Here is a 20459-nt window from a genome sequence, read left to right as displayed (position 1 = left end):
TCAGATACACTTGAAAAAGAATATGTTTTGATGTCCTTAGGTGCTGGATGATATATGTATTATTAGATCAAATTTGTTGCTTATGTAACTCAGAGTATCTAGGTCCTCAACAGATTATTTTTTTCTTTTTTTTCCTCTTCTTCATCTTCCTTTTTTTTGAGGGAGGGGGTCTTAAATTCTATCAGCTATTGAGAGAGAGATATTAAAACATTGCACTATGATTGAGGATTTGTCCATTTTTCTCAGTGACTTCTTGCTTTATGTATTTTAATGCCATTATTGACTGGATACAGATTTAGAATTATACTATTTTCTCCTTGGCCCCATTTTTATTATAAAATTTCCTCCTGTGTCAGTTAAGATACATTCAGAAAATACAAACTAGATTCAACAGATTCACAAGAATTGTTAACTGGATTAAAATGCGGTTAACTATTAAAAAGAGTACAAAGGGTATACTCTAAGGATTATAGAGTTATAACCTATAGCGAGCAAGCTACTCCTCTTAGGGAAGAGGGAAAGTGAACAAGCAAGGATCCTGGAAGCTTAGAGAAGGTCCTTCAAGATTAAGACCCCTGAGGAAAGGGCATGGCGGTCCCTGGACCTCACTGCCAGTAGATGGTGACTAATACGGTATTTGCTTGCCTTAGAACAGGAAGAGCTCTGAAGCTGTGGTGATGAAGGATGAACGTGCCAAAGAACACCTCCCCTGAACAGCGAGGACAGCCAGTGTCAACACTAGCTGGACCCCTATAAACCTACCCACTTGCTACTAGATGAAACAGAACACCAAAACGAATACTCCCTTCTTCTCACAGCTTGGCAGTGTTCCTCCAGTACCTCTATTGTCAGAATAATCCAGCCAGCTGGAAAAGAGAAATAGAGTCTACAGAATGTGGTTCCCATAAATATAAGGTGAGAGGTACTTTGGGAGCCGAGACCATAAAGAGTAACTGACACACCTTCCTTATGGCTAGTAATGATTTCTGTCAAGTTTGTTTGATAGAAGTGGAGCCCTCTCATTCTAGTGGTTGTGTTTGCATGCTGTTTCTTTCCACCTGGCTTCATTTTCAACTTTGCTGTGTCCTTATATTTAAGTTGTATTTCTCATAAGCAGAATGTAGTTGGGGTTTTAGTTTTTTCAAGTGTGGTAATCTTAGGATTAGTTGGAATCCTGAGATTAATTGGAACATCTAATATTTTAAAATATGAAATTATTAGTGATACATTTTGGCTTATAGCTACCATATGGCTACCTGTTTTTATTTGATCCTTTTTCTTTCACCTCTTGCCTTTTTTGGATTAGTCAAAAAGATTTCATTTTTCCCTATATTAGTCTGTTATACATTTATTTACCATTCCTCAGTTTTACCCTAGAAGATTCATGAATCCTTGACTTATTACAATTGAAGACAAGTAATTATTTTTACTGAATTTCTAAGTTTAGAATATTAGAACGCATTAAGGTCATTCACCCACTCTCATATTTTATACTATTTTTGCTATTCTTTTAAATTACACATGCACTTTAAACATTTAGAAGTTTAGAGACACTTCTGTAATTGTCTTTTATAGTCAACTTACAGTCAATATATATTTTATATGTATATTCTCACATATTTACTTTTACTATTACTCATCATTCTTTACTGCAATTCTTCATTGGTTCTACTCCATTCTCACTCTGTTTCAAGAGTTTTACCTACCTTTCTGGTAGTACTTTCACTGTGTTCCACATGTCTCTCAAGTTCTTTCATATATTTTCCATTATTGTACTTCTCTGCTAAAATTCATGTATTTTCTGCTGACTTTATAGAGTTCACTAATCCTCTGTTCTGCTGCATCTAAATCTGTTGTTTAATCCATTTTATGAGTTAATTTCAGATTGTGTATTTCTCAGTTCTAGAATTTTTACAGAATCTAATACTTGTAAAATTCTTTATCATCTCTCCCTCTTTTGCCTTAAACATATTGGAAATATTTTAAGTTCTAGCTAACTCCTATATCTTGATCACCTATAGGTGTGTTTCTATTGTCCACTTTTTCTTTTGATTATGTTATCTTGGAGTGTTTTGGGGACACAGTAATTTTTTATTAAATGCTGAATGTTGTATATAGAAGACTGTGGAAGATGCATATGATGTGTCTTCCTCTATAATAGATTCATCCTTCCCTTTGCTAGGCAGATAATACAGTAGTTCATCTTAATTTAATCAGTGGCTTCTCCATGTTGAGGCTGGGTTGCAACCCTGGAAAGAGTCTATGTTTAGTTCATTCTGGTTATCAAGAGTTTTCAGCTGTGAGTCTGTTTCCTGAGGGCCATTTTTCCTGTGGGTCTCACAAGACTGCCAAAACTTTGCATTGCTTTTCAGAGCTTTTCTGCTTACATCTTTAGCCTCCTACCCCATGTATTCCCTCCAGATTGGCAGTTTTTTCTGGATGGTAAACATCTCTGTGCTTGAGGCTTCCCAGGTATCTACCCCAATCTGTACTGGTATCTCTGTCACCCAGAGGTGCTTCTCCCTCAGTGAAATGCTAAAATTCTCAGCCCCCTCCCCATGCTGAGTTGGCAAATGTCCCCAGGATAAAGATGACCTCAAAGTCAGCTTATTTCTATAAAGTGGTACCTACCATTTTTTTTTGCCTCAATCTCTCCAGGACACACAAACTGGTGATTTTGGTATTTAATTCTGCTTTTCTACTAGTTCTCAACAGAAATTTTGGTCCAGTACAAACTACCCCACTCTACCCATAAGCAGAAGCTACCATGCAACTAGTAGGTTGAATGATAGATTTTGGCAGGTTCAAATTGTCAAAATAGTAGTTTTAATAGTATGGCTATGTTTTAAAGTTTACTACACATCATAATTTTTTCCCCAAGTTCTTTTATTTCATGGTTCTCTTCTTCTAAGATCAGTTGTTAAAAAAACATCAGTGGATGATTAATATACAACCAGTTTTCAAATACTTCTCAACTCTGTAAACCTGTAAATCTTCATTAAATATAACTGAAACCTGATTGAAAAAAAGTAAAAAATACATTTCTAAAATATTTTGATTACCTCATCTCTCATAATTCAAAAATTAATTTCTCTCACAGACAAATGCCTTTCTACAAAATAAGTATCACTATTTATACCAGAAAAAGATTCAGAAGAAACGCTCAAATAACAGTACTAAGAACCATACAAGTAAGAAATTAAATTATTTTTTATTTACTAATTTTTTGATGGGGGGAGAGGTAGTATAGTGTGGGTGGGGGGAAAGGCACAGGGGTCTCTCTTTGACCCCTCATCCTCTTCTTATATCCCAAAGTAAAGTAGAGGGAAGCTGGCTACACCTTGAAATGAGGCTACATGCTTCAAACCTGAGAGCCAGGGTAAGGGAGGATCTGTGCTTTGGGCAACCTGAGTCAGAGGTAGAGAGGTATTGGAGGGTTGAGGAGAGGATACAAGATGTTTACTGCTTTGTATGTTTCATTGGGAAGGAGGGAAGCAGCCAACAGTAGCTCACAGGTTTGTAAACTAAGCCTACTGGCTTCAAAAAGGGGAGTGATGAAGTAAATTAAATACGAGTCATTTGTGGGAAAATAAATATATACAAGATCTAAAGAGTTCTATTTGAAAGTACATCAAATTATTTAGGAACTATCAAACTAAAACTCTTGCAAAGAATCAGGTCAACCCTACTTTTGTCTCAGATATTTATGATGTGAAATGGCTTGGCATACATAGAAAGGTAAATAAATAGTTCATTTTCTAGTACTTCTCTGTCACTCTCTTTTTTTTCTCTTCTCTGCCAGGTCCTGTGGTAAGTGCATACAATGTTATGTCCTTAATCCTCAGGGAAATCATGTAAAAGCCTTATACAATAGTTTCTCAGTGTTAAAAATGACCCTTTATTCTTCAAGCTCTAAAGAAAATGGCAGTTTAGAAATTATTATGTTAATATACATTGTAAACATGTTTGAAAATATTAAAATGACTATAGTGATAGTTCTATTATACCATAGGTTTGCAGATCAGGGGAATTCTCTGTTCACTCTCTGTCTCCATCTCACTCCAAAAAATATTTTACAGAGATTTATAATGATTTTGGGTGAAAATAAATAACGAATTTAGCCTCAGGGGAAAATAATTCAGGAGGAGTCTCAAGTTCATGCCTCTGGTTCTATTTGAAAGGTAAGAGTGGTAAATAATTCTTCATTCATTACCCATGGTGTGCCCATTCTATGGATCAGGCACTATTTGACTATTTGCATATGATAACAGTGAAAGTAGATCAGCCATTCCTGTATGTAATGGGTGTGCTCTCATTTTACCAATTGCTCTAAGGACACAAAATCCCCAGGGAACCAATATCCTGAGATGCAATATTTTTGTAAATATTAGTTGCCAACTTGTTCATATTTAAGAGGGAAAATGGTGTGTGTGTGTGCATGAATGCAAAAGAAGTTTAAAATGTAAAATACGACATGATTAAGATGACAGAGTAGAAGAACTGGAGCTCACCTTCTCTCATAAAAACAACAAAATTACAATCAACTACTGAACAACCATCAACAAAAGAAACTGGAAACTACCAAAAAAGATATCCTAAACCAAAAGACAAGAGGCCACGTTTAGATGGTGGGTGAGGGGCGATTACATGACATAAGTAACTCCATGCCCACTTGGTGGGTGGCCCACAGACTGGAAAGTAACTATATCAGAGAGGCTTACCCACAGGAGTTAGAGTTCTGAGCCCCATATCAAGTTTCCATACCTGAGGGCCTGGCATTGGGAGGAGGAGCCCCTGGAGCATTTGACATTTAGGGTAAGTGGGCAGAGAATTAAGACTCAGATAAAGGAACAAAATGAAACAAAAATGGCTAAGTAATCTTTTCATTACCAACCTCCATGAAAAAGATTTTAGACTAATGATAGTAAAAATAATTCAAGATCTTGGAAATAAACTGGAGGTAAAGATTGATAAATTACAAGAAACACTGAAAAAAGAAATAGATTTAAAGATTAAACAAGCAGAGATGCAGAATAAAATAACTAAAATTAAAAATTCACTAGTAGAAATCAATAGCATAATGCAGTTGGTAGAAGAACAAATAAGCAAGGTGGAAGACAGACTAGTGAAAATCACTGATGTAGAACAGAAAAAAATTAATTAAAAGAAATAAAGACTGTCTAAGAGAAAACTGGAACTTCAAATGCATTAACATCAGCATTATAGGTGTGCCAGGAGGACAAGAGAGAGAGAGAAAAGGCCAAAGAAAATATTTGAACATATAATAGCTGAAAACTTCCCTAACATGGGAAAGGAATCACTCACTCAAATCCAGTAAGCACAACAAATACCATATAAAATAAACCCAAGAGGAACACCCTGATACACATATTGATCAAACTAACAAAAATTAAAAACAAAGAGAAAATAGTGAAAGCAGCTAGGGAAAAGAAATAACATACAAGGGAACCCTGATATGGTTATCAGCTGATTTTTCATCAGAAACTCTGCAGGCCAGAAGGAAGTTGCATGGTATACTTAAAGTGATGAAAGGAAAAAAACAAAACAAAACAAACCTCCAAAATCATGCTACCCAGCAAGGCTCTCATTCAGATTTGAAGGAGTAGAGCTTTATAGAGAAGCAAAAGCTAAGAGATTTCAGTTCCAATAAACCAGTTTAACAACAACAACAAAAAAAACTAAATTCTCTAGGTGGAAAAGAAAAGGCAACAATTAGAAACAAGAATATTACAAATGACAAGGCTCACTGGTAAAGGCATACATATAGTGAAGGTAGCAAATCATCCACATACAAATATGCTTCCAAAATCAGAAATTGTGAGAAGAGGAGAGTACAAATGCAGGATACTGGAGATGCATTTGCAATTAAGAGACCAGCAACTGAAAACATACACACACACACACACACACACACACGCACACACACACACACACACCTATATCAAAACCTCATGGTAATTGCAAACCAAAAATCTACAACAGATACACACAAATAAGAAAAAGTAATCCAAGCACAACACTAAAGAGAGTCATCAAACCATAAGAGAAGAGAGGAAGAAAAAAAGACTACCAACAGCAAATCCAAAACAATTAACAAAAGGGCAATAAGAACATACATATCAATAATTACCTTAAATGTAAATAGACTAAATGCCCTGACCAAATGACATAGACTTGCTGAATGGATACAAGAACAAGATCCATATATATGCTGTTAAGAGACCCATTTCAGTTCTAGGAACATATACAAACTGAAGGTAAGAGGATGGAAGAAAATATTTGATGCAAACAAATCAAAAGAAAGTTGCAGTAGCAATACACATACCAGACAAAACAAACCTTACAATAAAGAATATTATAAGAGACAAAGAAGGATATTATATAATGATCAAAGGATCAATCAAAGAAGATATAAGAGTTGTAAATATACATGCACCCAACATAGGACCACCTCAATATATAAGGAAGCTGCAAACAGCCTTAAAAGGAAAACTTGACAATAACACAATAGCTGGGAACTTTACCACCCCACTTACAGCAATTTTCTGATCATACAGATAGAAAATCAGCATGGGGAGTTCCCATCATGGCGCAGTGGTTAATGAATCCGACTAGGAACCATGAGGTTGTGGGTTTGATCCCTGGCCTTGCCCAGTGGGTTAAGGATCCGGTGTTGCCATGAGCTGTGGTGTAGGTTGCAGACACAGTTCAGATCCTGCATAGCTGTGGCTCTGGCATAGGCTGGCAGCTACAGCTCCGATTAGACCACTAGCCTGGGAACCTACACATGCCATGGGAGCGGCCCAAGAAATGGCAAAAAGACAAAAAAAAAAAAAAAAAGAAAGAAAATCAGCACAGAAACACAGGACTTAAATGCTGCATTAGGCCAGATGTACTTAATAGATATTTATAGAATATACCATCCAAAAGCAGAATACACTTTCTTCTCAAGTGCACATGGAATATTCTCTAGGATAGATTACATTCTAGGACACAAATCAAGCCTCAAAACTTTAAGAAAATTGAAATCATATCAAGCATCTTTTCCAACACAACACTATAAGACTAGAAATCAACAAGAAAAAAATACCAAGAAACACAAGCATGTGGAAAATAAACAACATGCTACTAAACAACCAATGGATCACTGAATAAATCAAAGAGGAAATTTTAAAATACCTAGAAACAAATGACAACAAAGACCCAACAATGCAAAACCTATGGGATGCAGCAAAAGCAATTCTAAGAGGGAACTATATAGGAATACAACCACACCTCAGGAAACAAGAAAAATCTCAAATAAATAGTCTCATTTTATACTTAAAGCAACTAGAGAAAGAAGAACAGACAAAACCCAAAGTTAGGAAAGACATCATAAAGATAAGAGCAGAAATCAATGAAATAGAAATGAAGAAAACCATAGAAAAGATCATTAAAACTAAAAGCTTGGTTCTGTGAAAAGATCAACAAAATCAATAAACCATCAACCAGACTGATCAAGTAAAAAAAGAGATGACTAAAATCAATAAAATTAGAAAAGAAAAATGAGACGTTACGGTGGACATCACAGAAATACAAAAGATCATGAGACAACTACAAGGAACCATATACCAATAAAATGGACAACCTGGAAGAAACAGACAAATTCTTAGAAAAGTACAATTTTCTAAGTCTAAACAAAGAAGAAATAAAAATACATTAATGGCCCAATCACAAGTACTTAAATTGAAAACTGTGATTAAAAAACCCAACAAAATTCTAGGACCAGATGGCTTCACAGGAAAATTCTATCAAAAATGAAGAGAAAAGTTAACTCCTGTCCTTCTGAAAATATTCCAAAGAATTTGAGAGGAAGAACACTGAGGAAAGTTTATAGCAATAAAAGCCGACCTCAGGAAACAAGAAAAAGCTCAAAATAAACAAGCTACCTTTACATCTAAAGCAGCTCAAGAGAGAACAACAGACAAGACCTAAAGTTAGTAGAAGGAAAGAAATCATAAAGATCAGAGCAGAAATCAATGAAATAGAAACAAAGAAAACCATGGAAAAGATCAATGAAACGAAAAGCTGGTTCTTTGAAAAGATCAACAAAATTGAGAAACCCCCAGCCAGACTGACCAAGCAAAAAAGAGAGAGGACTCAAATCAATAAAATTAGAAATGAAAAAGGAGAAGATACAACGGACACCACAGAAATACAAAGGATCACAAGAGACTACTATATGCAACTATATGCCAATAAGACAGAAAACCTAAGAAGAAATGGACAAATTCTTAGAAAAGTACAATCTTCCAAGACTAAACCAAGATGAAATAGAAAATATGAATGGACCCATCACAAGAACTGAAGGGAAAAATGTCATTAAAAAACTTCCAACAAACAAAAGTCCAGGACCAGATGGCTTCACAGGTGAATTCTATCAAACATTTAGAGAAGAGCTAACACCTCTCCTCCTGAAACTATTTCAAAATATTGCAGAGGAAGGGATACTCCCAAACTCATTCTATGAGGCCACCATCACCCTGATACCAAAACCAGACAAAGATACCACAAAAAAAGAAAACTACAGACCAATTTCATTGTTGAACATAGATGTAAATATGCTCAACAAAATACTAGCAAACCACATCCAACAATACATTAAAAGGATTGTACATCATGATCAAGTGGGATTTATCCCAGGGATGCAAGGGTTCTTCAATATCCACAAATCCATTAGTGTGATACACAACATTAACAAACTGAAGAATAAAAACTATATGATCCTCTCAATAGATGCAGAAAAGTCCTTTGACAAAATCCAACACTCATTTCTGAAAAAAACTCTTCAGAAAGTGGGCATAGCAGGAACCTACCTCAACATGATAAAGGCCAGATATGACAAACCCACAGCTAATATCATTCTCAATGGTGAAAAGCTGAAATAATTCCAACTGAGATCAGGAACAAGACAAAGATGTCCGCTCTCGCCACGATTCTTCAACATAGTTCTGGAAGTCCTAGCCATAGGAATCGAGAAGTAGAAGAAATAAAAGGACTCCATATTGGAAAGGAAGAAGTAAAACTATCACTCATTGCAGATGACATGATGCTATACCTAGAGAATCCTAAAGACTCTACCAGAAAAATGTTAGAGCTCACCCATAAATTTGGCAAAGTTGCAGGACACAAAATTAATACACAGAAATCAGCGGCGTTTCTTTACACTAATGATGAAAGAGCAGAAAAAGAAATTAGGGAAACAATCCCATTTTCCATCTCATCCAAAAGAGTAAAATACCTAAGAGTAAACCTACCTAAAGAGACAAAAGTCCTGTACTCTGTAAACTATAAGACATTGATGAAAGAAATCAAAGATGACACAAATAGATGGAAAGATATACCATGCTCGTGGATTGGAAGATCAATATCATCAAAATGACTTTACTACCTAAGGCAATATACAGATTCAAAGCAATCCCCATCAACTTACCAAGGACATTTTTCACAGAACTCAAAAAAAATATTTTAAAGTTTGTTTAGAAGCACAAAAGACCCAGAATAGCCAAAGTCATCCTGAAAAAGAAAAGTGGAGCTGGAGGAATCAGGCTCCTGGACTTCAGACTATACTACAGAGCAACAGTTATCAAAAGCATATGGTAATGGCACAAAGACAGACATATAGATCAGTGGAACAGGATAGTAAGCCCAGAATTAAACCCACACATCTACAGCCAACTAATCTCTGACAAAGGAGGCAAGAATATACAATGGAGAAAGGACAGTTTGTTCAATAAGTGGTTCTGGGAAAAATGGACAGCCACATGCAAAAGAATGAAACTAGAACACTCCCTAACATCATACACAAAAATAAACTCCAAATGGATTAAAGACCTCGATATAAGACCAGATACTATGTAACTCTTAGGGGAAAACATATGCCAAACACTCTCTGACATAAATGATAGCAACATCTTCTCAGATCCACCTGTTAGAGTATTGACAATAAAAACAATAATAAACAAATGGGACCTAATCAAACTTAAGAGTTTCTGCACAGCAAAGGAAACCCTAAACAAAACAAAAAAAGTCAGTCCACAGAATGGGAGAAAATCTTTGCAAGTGATTCAACTGACAAGGGTTTAATATCCAAAATTTATAAACACCTTCTGCAGCTCCATACCAAAGAAACAAACAACCCCATTAAGAAGTAAAGACAGAAGATCTAAACAGACAGTTCTCCAAAGAAGACATGCAGGTGGCCAAAAAAAACATGAAAAGATGTTCAACATCATTCCTTATTAGAGAAATGCAAATCAAAACCACTGTGAGGTACCACCTTACACCAGCCAGAATGGCTATCATTCAAAAGTCGGCAAACAATTACCCATGGTATTTTTCACAGAACTAGAACAAACAATCCAAACATTTATATGGAACCACAAAAGACCCAGAATCGCCAAAGCAATCCTGAGAAACCAAAACCAAGCAGGAGGCATAACTCTCCCAGACTTCAAGAAATACTACAAAGCCACAGTCATCAAAACAGTGTGGTACTGGTATCAAAACAGACAGACAGACCAATGGAACAGAATAGAGAACCCGGAAATAAACCCTGACACCTATGGTCAATTAATCTTTGACAAGGGAGGCAAGAACATCAAATGGGAAAAAGAAAGTCTATTCAGCAAGCATTGCTGGGAAACCTGGACAGCTGCATGCAAAGCAATGAGACTAGAACACAGCCTCACACCATGCACCAAAATAAACTCCAAATGGCTGAAAGACTTCAATATACGACAGGACACCATCCAACTCCTAGAAGAAAACATAGGCAAAACACTCTCTGACATCAACATCATGAATATTTTCTCAGGTCAGTCTCCCAAAGCAATAGAAATCAGAGTAAAAATAAACCCATGGGACCTCATCAAACTGAAAAGCTTTTGCACAGCAAAGGAAACCCAAAAGAAAACAAAAAGACAACTTACAGAATGGGAGAAAACAGTTTCAAATGATGCAACTGACAAGTGCTTAATCTCTAGAATATATAAACAACTTATACAACCCAACAGCAAAAAAGCCAATCAATCAATGGAAAAATGGGCAAAAGACCTGAATAGACATTTCTCCAAAGAAGATATACAGATGGCCAACAAACACATGAAAAATGCTCAACATCGCTGATTATAAGAGAAATGCAAATCAAAACTACCATGAGATACCACCTCACACCAGTCAGAATGGCCATCATTAATAAATCCACAAATGACAAGTGCTGGAGGGAGTGTGGAGAAAAGGGAACCCTCCTACACTGTTGGTGGGAATGTCAACTGGTACAGCCACTATGGAGAACAGTTTGGAGATACCTTAGAAATCTATCCATAGAACTTCCATATGACCCGCAATCCCACTCTTGGGCATCTATCCGGACAAGGCTCTACTTAAAAGAGACACATGCACCCGCATGTTCATTGCAGCACTATTCACAATAGCCAGGACATGGAAACAACCCAAATGTCCATGGACAGATGATTGGATTCGGAAGAGGTGGTATATATACACAATGGAATACTACTCAGCCCTAAAAAAAGAATGACATAATGCCATTTGCAGCAACATGCATGGGGCTAGAGAATCTCATACTGAGTGAAATGAGCCAGAAAGACAAAGATAAATACCATATGATATCACTTATAACTGGAATCTAATATCCAGCACAAATGAACATCTCCTCAGAAAAGAAAATCATGGACTTGGAGAAGAGACTTGTGGCTGCCTGAAGGGAGGGGGAGGGAGTGGGAAGGATCGGGAGCTTGGGCTTATCAGACACAACTTAGAATAGATTGACAACGAGATCCTGCTGAATAGCATTGAGAACTTTGTCTAGATACTCATGTTGCAACAGAAGAAAGGCTGGGGGAAAAAATGTAATTGTAATGTATACATGTAAGGATAACCTGACCCCCTTGCTGTACAGTGGGAAAATAAAAAAAATTATATATAAAAAAAAAGTCTACAAACAATAAGTGCTGGAGAGGATGTGGAGAAAAAGGAACCCCTTACACTGTTGGTGTGATTGTAAATTGGTGCAACCACTGTGGAAAACAGTATGGACATGCCTCAGAAAACTAAACATAGAACTACCATTTGATCCAGCAATCCCACTCCTGCGTATCTATCCAGAGAAAACCAAGACTCACAAAGACACATGTACTCCAGTGTTCATTGCAGCACTCTTTGCTATAGCCAAGACATGGAAACAACCTAAATGTCCATCAATAGAGGAGTGGATCCAGAAGATGTGGTACATATACACAATGGAATATTACTCAGCCATTAAAAAGAACGAAATACCAGCATTTTTAGCAACATGGATGGACCTAGAAATTATCGTGCTAAGTGAAGTCAGCCATCCAGTGAGACACCAACATCAAATGCTTTCACTGACATGTGGAATCTGAAAAAAGGACAGACTGAACTTCTTTGCAGAACAGATGCTGACTCACAGACATTGAAAAACTGATGGTCTCCAGAGGAGACAGTTTGGGGGGGTGGGGTGTGTGCTTGGCCTGTGGGATGGAAATCCTATGAAATTAGATCATTATGATCATTATACAACTGCAGATGTGATAAATTCATTTGAGTAATAAAAAAAAAACATCCTGGAGAATAAAAACCAGGTGATCCTCTCAATTGAAGCAGAAAAAGCTTTTGACAAAACACAACACCCATCTCTGATAAAAACCCTCCAAAAAGTGGCCGTGGAGGTAATCTAACTACACATAATAAAGGCCATATATGATAAACCCACAGCTAACATCATTCTCAATGATGAAAACCTGCGAGAATTCCTGCTAAGATCAGGAACAAGATAATGATGTCCACTCAAGCCACTACTATTCCACATAGTTTTGAAAGTCCTATTCATGGAAGTCTGTGAAGGAAAAGAAATAAAAGGAATCCAAATTGGAAAGGAAGAAGTAAAACTATCACTCTTTGCAGATGACATGATTCTATACCTAGAGAATCCTAAAGATCCTACTAGAAAACTGTTAGAGCTCATCCATGAATTTGGCAAAGTTGCAGGATACAAAATTAATACACAGAGATCAAATTCATTTCTATACACTAACAATGAAAGATCAGAAAGAGAAATTAGGGAAGCAATCTCCTCTTCCATCACATCAAAAATAAAATAAAATAGCTAGGAAAGAAATCTACCTAAAGAGACAAAAGATCTCTACTCTGAAATCTATAAGGCACTGATGAAAGAAATCAAACATGACACAAAACAGATGGAAAGATATGCCATGCTCTTGGATTGGAAGAATCAATATTGTCAAAATGACTATACTACCCAAGGCAATCTTCAGAGTCAATGCAATCCTCATCAAATTACCAATGGCATTTTTCACCAAACTAGGAAAAATTATTTTGAAGTTTGTTTGCAAGCACAAAAGACCAAGGATAACCAAAGACATCCTGAAAAAGAAAAATGGAGCTGGAGGAATCAGGCTCCCGGACTTCAGACTATACTACAAAGCTACAGTCATCAAAACCATATGGTACTGGCACAAAGACAGAACTATAGATCTGGAAAGGCCAGAATTAAACCCACTTACTTATAGCCAACTAATCTACGACAAAGGAAGCAAGAATATACAATGGAAGAAAGGCACCCCTCAATAAGTGGTGCTGGGAAAACAGGACAACTACATGTAGAAGAATGAAATCAGAACAAAAATAACATCAAAATGGAGTAAAGACCTAAATATAAGACCAAATACTATAAAACTCTTAGAGGAAAACATAGGCCAAACACTCTCTGACATAAACCACAGAAATATCTTCTCAGATCTACCTCATAGAGTAATGAGTACAAAAACAAAAATAAACAAATGGTACCTAATTAAATGTAAAAAATTTTCACAGAAAGAAAAACCTAGACAAAATGAAAAGCCAAACCACAGAATGTGAGAGCATACTTTGCACATGAAGTGACTATCATGGGATTAATCTCCAAAAGATATAAACACCTCCTGCAGCTCAATACTAAAAAAACCCAAACAGCTCCATCAAAATATGGGCAGAATGGGAATTCCCATTGTGGTGCAGCAGAAATGAATTCTACTAGTAACCATGAGGATGCAGATTTGATCCCTGACCTCAGTCAATGGGTTAAGGATTCAGTGTTGCCATGAGCTGTGGTGCAGGTCTCAGACATGGCTTGGATTCTGTGTGGCTATGGATGTGGCATAGGCTGGCAGCTGCAGCTCCAGTTCAACCCCTAGCCTGGGAACTTCTGTATGCCACAGGTGCAACCCTAAAAAAAAAAAAAAAGCAAAAAAAAGTGCAGATGATCTAAATAGACAGTTATCTAAAAAAGATATACAGGTGGCCAAAAAACACATAATATGTTCAGCATCACTAATTATTAGAAAAATGCAAATCAAAACTACTATGAGTTAACACTTTACACCAGCTAGAATGGCCATCATCAAAAAGTCTGCAAACAATAAATGCTAGAGAGGGTGTAGAGAATAGGGAACCCTCTTATACTATTGGTGGGAATGTAAATTGATGCAACCACTATGGAAAACAACTCAAAAACTAAAAATAAAATTATCCTATGATCTAGCAATCCCTCTCCTGGGCATCTATCTGGAGAAAAACATGACTTGAAAAGATACATGTACCCCATTGTTCATTGCAGCATTATCTACAATAGCTAAGATATGGAAGCAACCCAAATGTCTATCAATGGAGGAGTGGATAAAGAAGCTGTGGTACATATACACAATGGAATATTACTCAGCCATAAAAGGGAATGAAATAATGGCATTTGCAGCAACATGGATGGACTTCAAAATTATAGTGTTAAGTGAAGTCAGTCAGACACTGAGACACAAACCTCATATGTTATCATTTATATGTGGAATCTTAAAAAAAGGATACATTGAACTTATTTACAGAATAGAAACAGACTCACAGACTTTGAAAAACCTATGGTTACCAAAGGAGACAGTTTTAGGGGGAGGGATGTACTGGGGGTTTTGGGCTGAAAATGTTCTAAAATCAGGTTGTGATGATGGTTGTACAAAATATAATAGAATTCATTGAATTTTTAAAATATATAAAACCAAGCACTAATTAAATTTTACTAGCTTGTTTTATATATTATGTTTATAATTTGCTCATGATAGTCTATATACCATATTTAATACTATAAGAGCTACCCTTTTAGAGAACTTATTATAAGCCAGATGAGGCATTAGCTCCTAACAAATGTTAATTCTTCATTCATCCCTATAAGTAATAAATTGAATGAGAAAACCCTGATCCATCAAAGTAACTTGGTGAAAATTTCTTCAGCAAAGAAGAAACAGGTTTAGGATTTGAGCCCACCTCTTCTCAAATCCAAAACACAGGTGCTGTTTACTATGTTACTTCAGTTCGTGAGGTTAGAACACTCCTCCCCCCGCCCCCATTAGGTTGGATAGCAGCTCTGAGCTCTTACTCCCAAGTTTCTATAAAGCACAATCTGTTTTTTTCATCTTTATAATCCCTCGCAAAAAAGCCCAATATTTTCATCTAGTAGGAACTCAAGTGTTTGTTGACTAAATGGCTAAATGACTGTCCATCCTTATAAACATCTTTTTTAGGGAGGTAAGTGTATAAACCTTAAAGTGTTTCTTTAGCATCAACAACCAATGCAGTCTGTCTCTGTCAGACTTCTTCATCAGTACCAGTTTTACCACAACAATATAACCCATGCAAATGCATTAGTTTAGTGCCATCATGGTCACCCAACCATCTGTATTAGATGCCCCTGGACTAGACTGACTTTGGGCATGCTTAGAGTACTAGCAAAATAACACTACCAAAATATAATTTTATGGAAGAATCTAGCCTTTAATATTTCAAAGGTAATTATCATAATATCTGAACTTTGCTGAACATTTTAAAATTTTATTTTATAGTTTGGTATTGTTTCTACTAATACTTTAAGTGGTAGGAATCTGGAGCAGAAGAGGCAGGTGAGATGGCATATTCCCTAACCATTTGGACCCCTTGTATTTCTAGTACAACCCCCCTCTGCTTATTAAACATGAAGATGCTATCATCGCCTCATTCTGAGTGAAACATTGTACCTGGAATCGAAGAGGCTCCAAAAGTTTCTGATGCATACTAACATAGACTTTTCCATTAAACCATGGACTCCTTGAGAGCAGGGGTGATCTCTGGTTCAACATTGCAGGCCATTGCTGATACAGGTCACTGTGCAGGGTAGTTGCTTAGTCAATCATGAATGAATGAATTGATGAATCCTTAAGTAAATTTTTAAAGTATCATTACTGTATCATCTACACTTATCTTGCCTATTTTATGCCGCTAGTGTTTGCTTCTAGTTAATGAGGACACTATATTTTTTAACGAATAAGTTTTGATTACATTTAAAGTAATATTGGTGTGATGGAACCCAGAATCAGAACCTTTAGGCCAATTTCAGATCCTGCTGTTACAGGGCTGTGCTCTCTTTGGTCCTCATCTCTGAAATGACAAAACTGGAGTAGATGTTCCCTGTGATTCCCTTTTAATGCTAAAAACTCATTTTCATATTTTAATATGTGTCAAAATGATGCAGTGTCTATTATTTAAATGTTTTAGTATACTCTTAATTTGCATTTCTTGAAAGTATAGGTTTTATACTATTTTTAAAAAATGTGAATATATAAATTCAAAAAACACCAAGTGTTGCAGAATAAGATAGGTTAAACATGTTTGTATCAGATACTTTAGTGGTGACCAACCTTACATCTGAGCATTTTAATAATACTATGAATTGTGAAGGGGAAAAAAATCACTATTTTACAATCATCACAGATTGGCACAGGCAACGATTATCTTTCAGTGAATGCTAAGTCAAGAGAGGGAAGTTTGATTAGGAACAGAATAATTATATGGTCTCAAAGTTCTAAGTGTCCCCCCCATAGAAAGATCTTAAGTTCCAGGGAAATCTTTCTCTGGAGAAACTAGAAAACAACTCAACCAGTTGATTAAAATTGCCGTCACCAAAGAAAGACAAGTGCATTTTGTGCCTCTGAATGCGAGACCCTGAGAAAAGACACTGCATCAATTTATAGTATTCTGACTGGGGATGCTTAACCTGAATCTAAGCATATGGAAGTAATGTTATCCACCAAATCAAGGTAGAGTCTATGCAATGGCCTGGCTTATATTCTTCAAAAATGTGAACACTTTGGAAATCATAAGAAAAACTAGGGACCATTTCACAGTAAGAGACTGAAGAGATGTGACAACTCTACTCAAGACATTTTTCTGGATTGGATCTTATATTGGAGGAAAAAATACTAAAAAGACTTTATGAAGATAAGTGACAAGGGAGTTCCCATTGTGGCTCAGTGGTAGTGAACCCAACTAGTATCCAAGAGGATGTGGGTTCAATCACTGGCCTTGATCAATGGGTTAAGGATCCAGCATTGCTGTGAGCTGTGGTGTAGGTCACAGATGTGGCTTGGACCCCACATTACTGTGGCTGTGGTGTAGGCCAGCAGCTACAGCTCTGGTTCAGCCCTTAGTTGGGGAACTTCCATATGCCGTGGGTGTGGCCCAAAAAAGCAAGAAGCAAAATAATGATGATGATGATAATTTTTTGTCTCTATTTCATTGATTTCTGCTCTGATCGTTGTGATTTCTTTCCTTCTACTAACTTTAGGTCTTGTCTGTTGTTCTCTCTTGAGCTGCTTTAGATGTAAAGGTAGCTTGTTTATTTGAGCTTTTTCTTGTTTCCTGAGGTGGGCTTGTATTGCTATAAACTTTCCTCTTAGAATGACTTTTGCTGCATCCCATAGGTTTTGGAGTGTCATATCTTTTTTGTCATTTGCTCTTAGGTATTTTTTAATTTCCTCTTTGATTTCTTCAGTGATCCATTGGTTGTTTTGTAGCATGTTGTTTTGTCTCCACGTGTTTATGTTTTTTGCAGTTTTTTTCTCGTTGTTGATTTGTAGTTGTATAGCGTTGTGGTCAGAAAAGATGCTTGACATGATTTCAATTTTTTTAAAGTTACTGAGGTTGGATTTGTAGCCTAGGGTGTGATCATTCTTAGAGAATGACCCATGTGCACTTGAGAAGAATTTGTATTCTGTTGCTTTTGGATGGAATGTCCTATAAACATCTATTAAGTCCATCTGGTCTAATGCTTCATTCAGGGCCTGTGTTTCCTGATTGATTCTCTGTCTGGATGATGTGTCCACTGCTGAATGTGGGGTGTTAAATCCCCCACTATTATGGTGTTATTGTCGATTTGTCCTTTTTAAGGTTGTTAGCAGTTGCTTTATATATTGTGGTGAACCTATGTTGGGTGCATAGATATTTAAAATTGTTATATCTTCTTGGATTGATCTTTTGATCATTATTTAAGAGACAAGATGACCTTCCTTGTCTCTTAAGATATTCTTCAGCTTAAGGTCTATTTTGTCTGATGTGAGTATCGCTACTCCAGCTTTCTTTTGATTCCCATTTGCATGAAACATTTTCTTCCATCCTCTCACTTTCAATTTGTTTGTGTCCCTAGAAGTGAAGTGGGTCTCGTGAAGACAGCATACATATGGGTCTTGTTTTTGTATCCATTCAGCCAGACTGTGTCTTTTGATTGGGTTGTTTTGTCCATTAACATTTAAGGTAATTATTGATATGTATGTTCTTATTGTCATTTTATAAATTGCTTTGGATTTGTTTTTGTTGCTCTTTTTTCTTCCCTTCTTCCCTTGTTCTCTCCTCTTGTGGTATGATGATGATCTTTAGTGTTGTATTTGAGTTGATTTTTCTTATTTGTGTATCAGTTGTAGATTTTGGTTTGCAGTTAGCCTGAAGTTTTGATATAGGATCTATATATATACGAGATTGTTTTAAGTTGTTGGTCTCATAATTGCAAATTCATCTCCAGCGTCCTGCATTTGTACCCACCTCTTCTCATGATTTCTGTTTTTGGTGGCATAATTGTGCATGGATGATTTTGTATCCTTACTGTATCTATACCTTTACTGGTGAGCCTTGTCATTTGTGGAATTTTTGTTTCCTGTTGCTGTCTTTTCTGCCTAGAGAAGCTCCTTTAGTATCTGTTGTAAGGCTGGTTTAGTGTTGCTGAATTCTCTTAGCTTTTGCTTATCTGTGAAGCTTTTGATTTCTCCTTCAAATCTGAATGAGAGCCTTGCTGGGTAAAGGAATCTTGGTTGGAGGTTTTTTCCTTTCATTACGTTAAGTATATCACGCCACTCCCTTCTGGCCTGCAGAGTTTCAGCTGAAAAATCTGCCGATAACCTTATTGGGGTTCCCTTGTATGTTATTTGTTTCTTTTCCCTAGCTGCTTTCAGTATTTTCTCTTCGTCTTTAATTTTGGTCAGTTTGATTAATATGTGTCCCAGGGAATTCCTCCTTGGGTTTATTTTAACCCTGTCCCAGAGTTCTCTGAGACTCTCTTCCTTTGTTTTCAATCTTTTTTCTCTTTTCTGTTCCACATCCGTAATTTCCACTAATCTGTTCTCCACCTCGCTTATTCTTCTGCCTGCTGTATTCTGCTGTTGGCTGCTTCTAATGAATTTTTTATTTCAGTTATTGTATTTTGCATCTCTTCTTATTTAAGTTTTATATCTTGTATCTCTTTGCTCAGTGTTTCCTGTAAGTTATCCATCTTTGCCTCCAGTTTATTTCCAATGTCTTGCATCATCTTCAGCATCTCAGTCTAAAGTCTTTTTCCTGGAAGCTGAGGATCTCCTGATCACTTAGCTGTTTTTCTGGGGGTTTTCCTTTCTCCCTCATCTGAGTTATAGTTCTCTGTCTTTTCATTTTTATAGGTTTTTGGTGTGGTGGCCTTTTTACAGATAATAGAGTTGTAGCCTCTCTTACCTCTGGTGTCTGCCCCCCTTGTGGCTGAAGTTGGTATGGGGGCTTGCTGTAGACTTCCGGTTGGGATGGCCTGATGTCTGCCCACTGGTAGGTGGAGCTGATTCCTATCCCTCTGGTGGGTGGGGCTTTGTCTCTGGATGGGCTTAGAGGAGCTGTGTGACCAGGGGTCTTTAGGTAGCCTGTTTACTGAGGAGTGGGGCTGTGATCCCACCTGATTTGTTGTTTGTCCTGGGGCTTCTCAGCACTGATGGGTAAGGCCAGATTTTCCCAAAATGGCCACCTCCAGAGAAAGGCACTGCTGCTGAATATTCCCGAGAGCTTTGCTTCCAGTGTCCTTCCCTCACAACAAGCCACGTTCACCCCTGTTTTCCCAGGATGTCTTCCAAGAAGTGCAGTCAGGTTTGACCAAGATTCCTATGGAGACTTTGCTTTGCCCTGGGACCCAGTGCACATGAAAGTCCGTGTGCACCTTTTAAGAATGGGGTCTCCATTTCCCACAGTCCCGTGGAGCTCCTGCACACAAGCCCCAC

The sequence above is a fragment of the Phacochoerus africanus genome, chromosome 1 (genome assembly GCF_016906955.1).
Source record: "Phacochoerus africanus isolate WHEZ1 chromosome 1, ROS_Pafr_v1, whole genome shotgun sequence".
Lineage (NCBI taxonomy): Eukaryota > Metazoa > Chordata > Mammalia > Artiodactyla > Suidae > Phacochoerus > Phacochoerus africanus.
Note: the sequence above shows the minus strand (reverse complement) of the source record.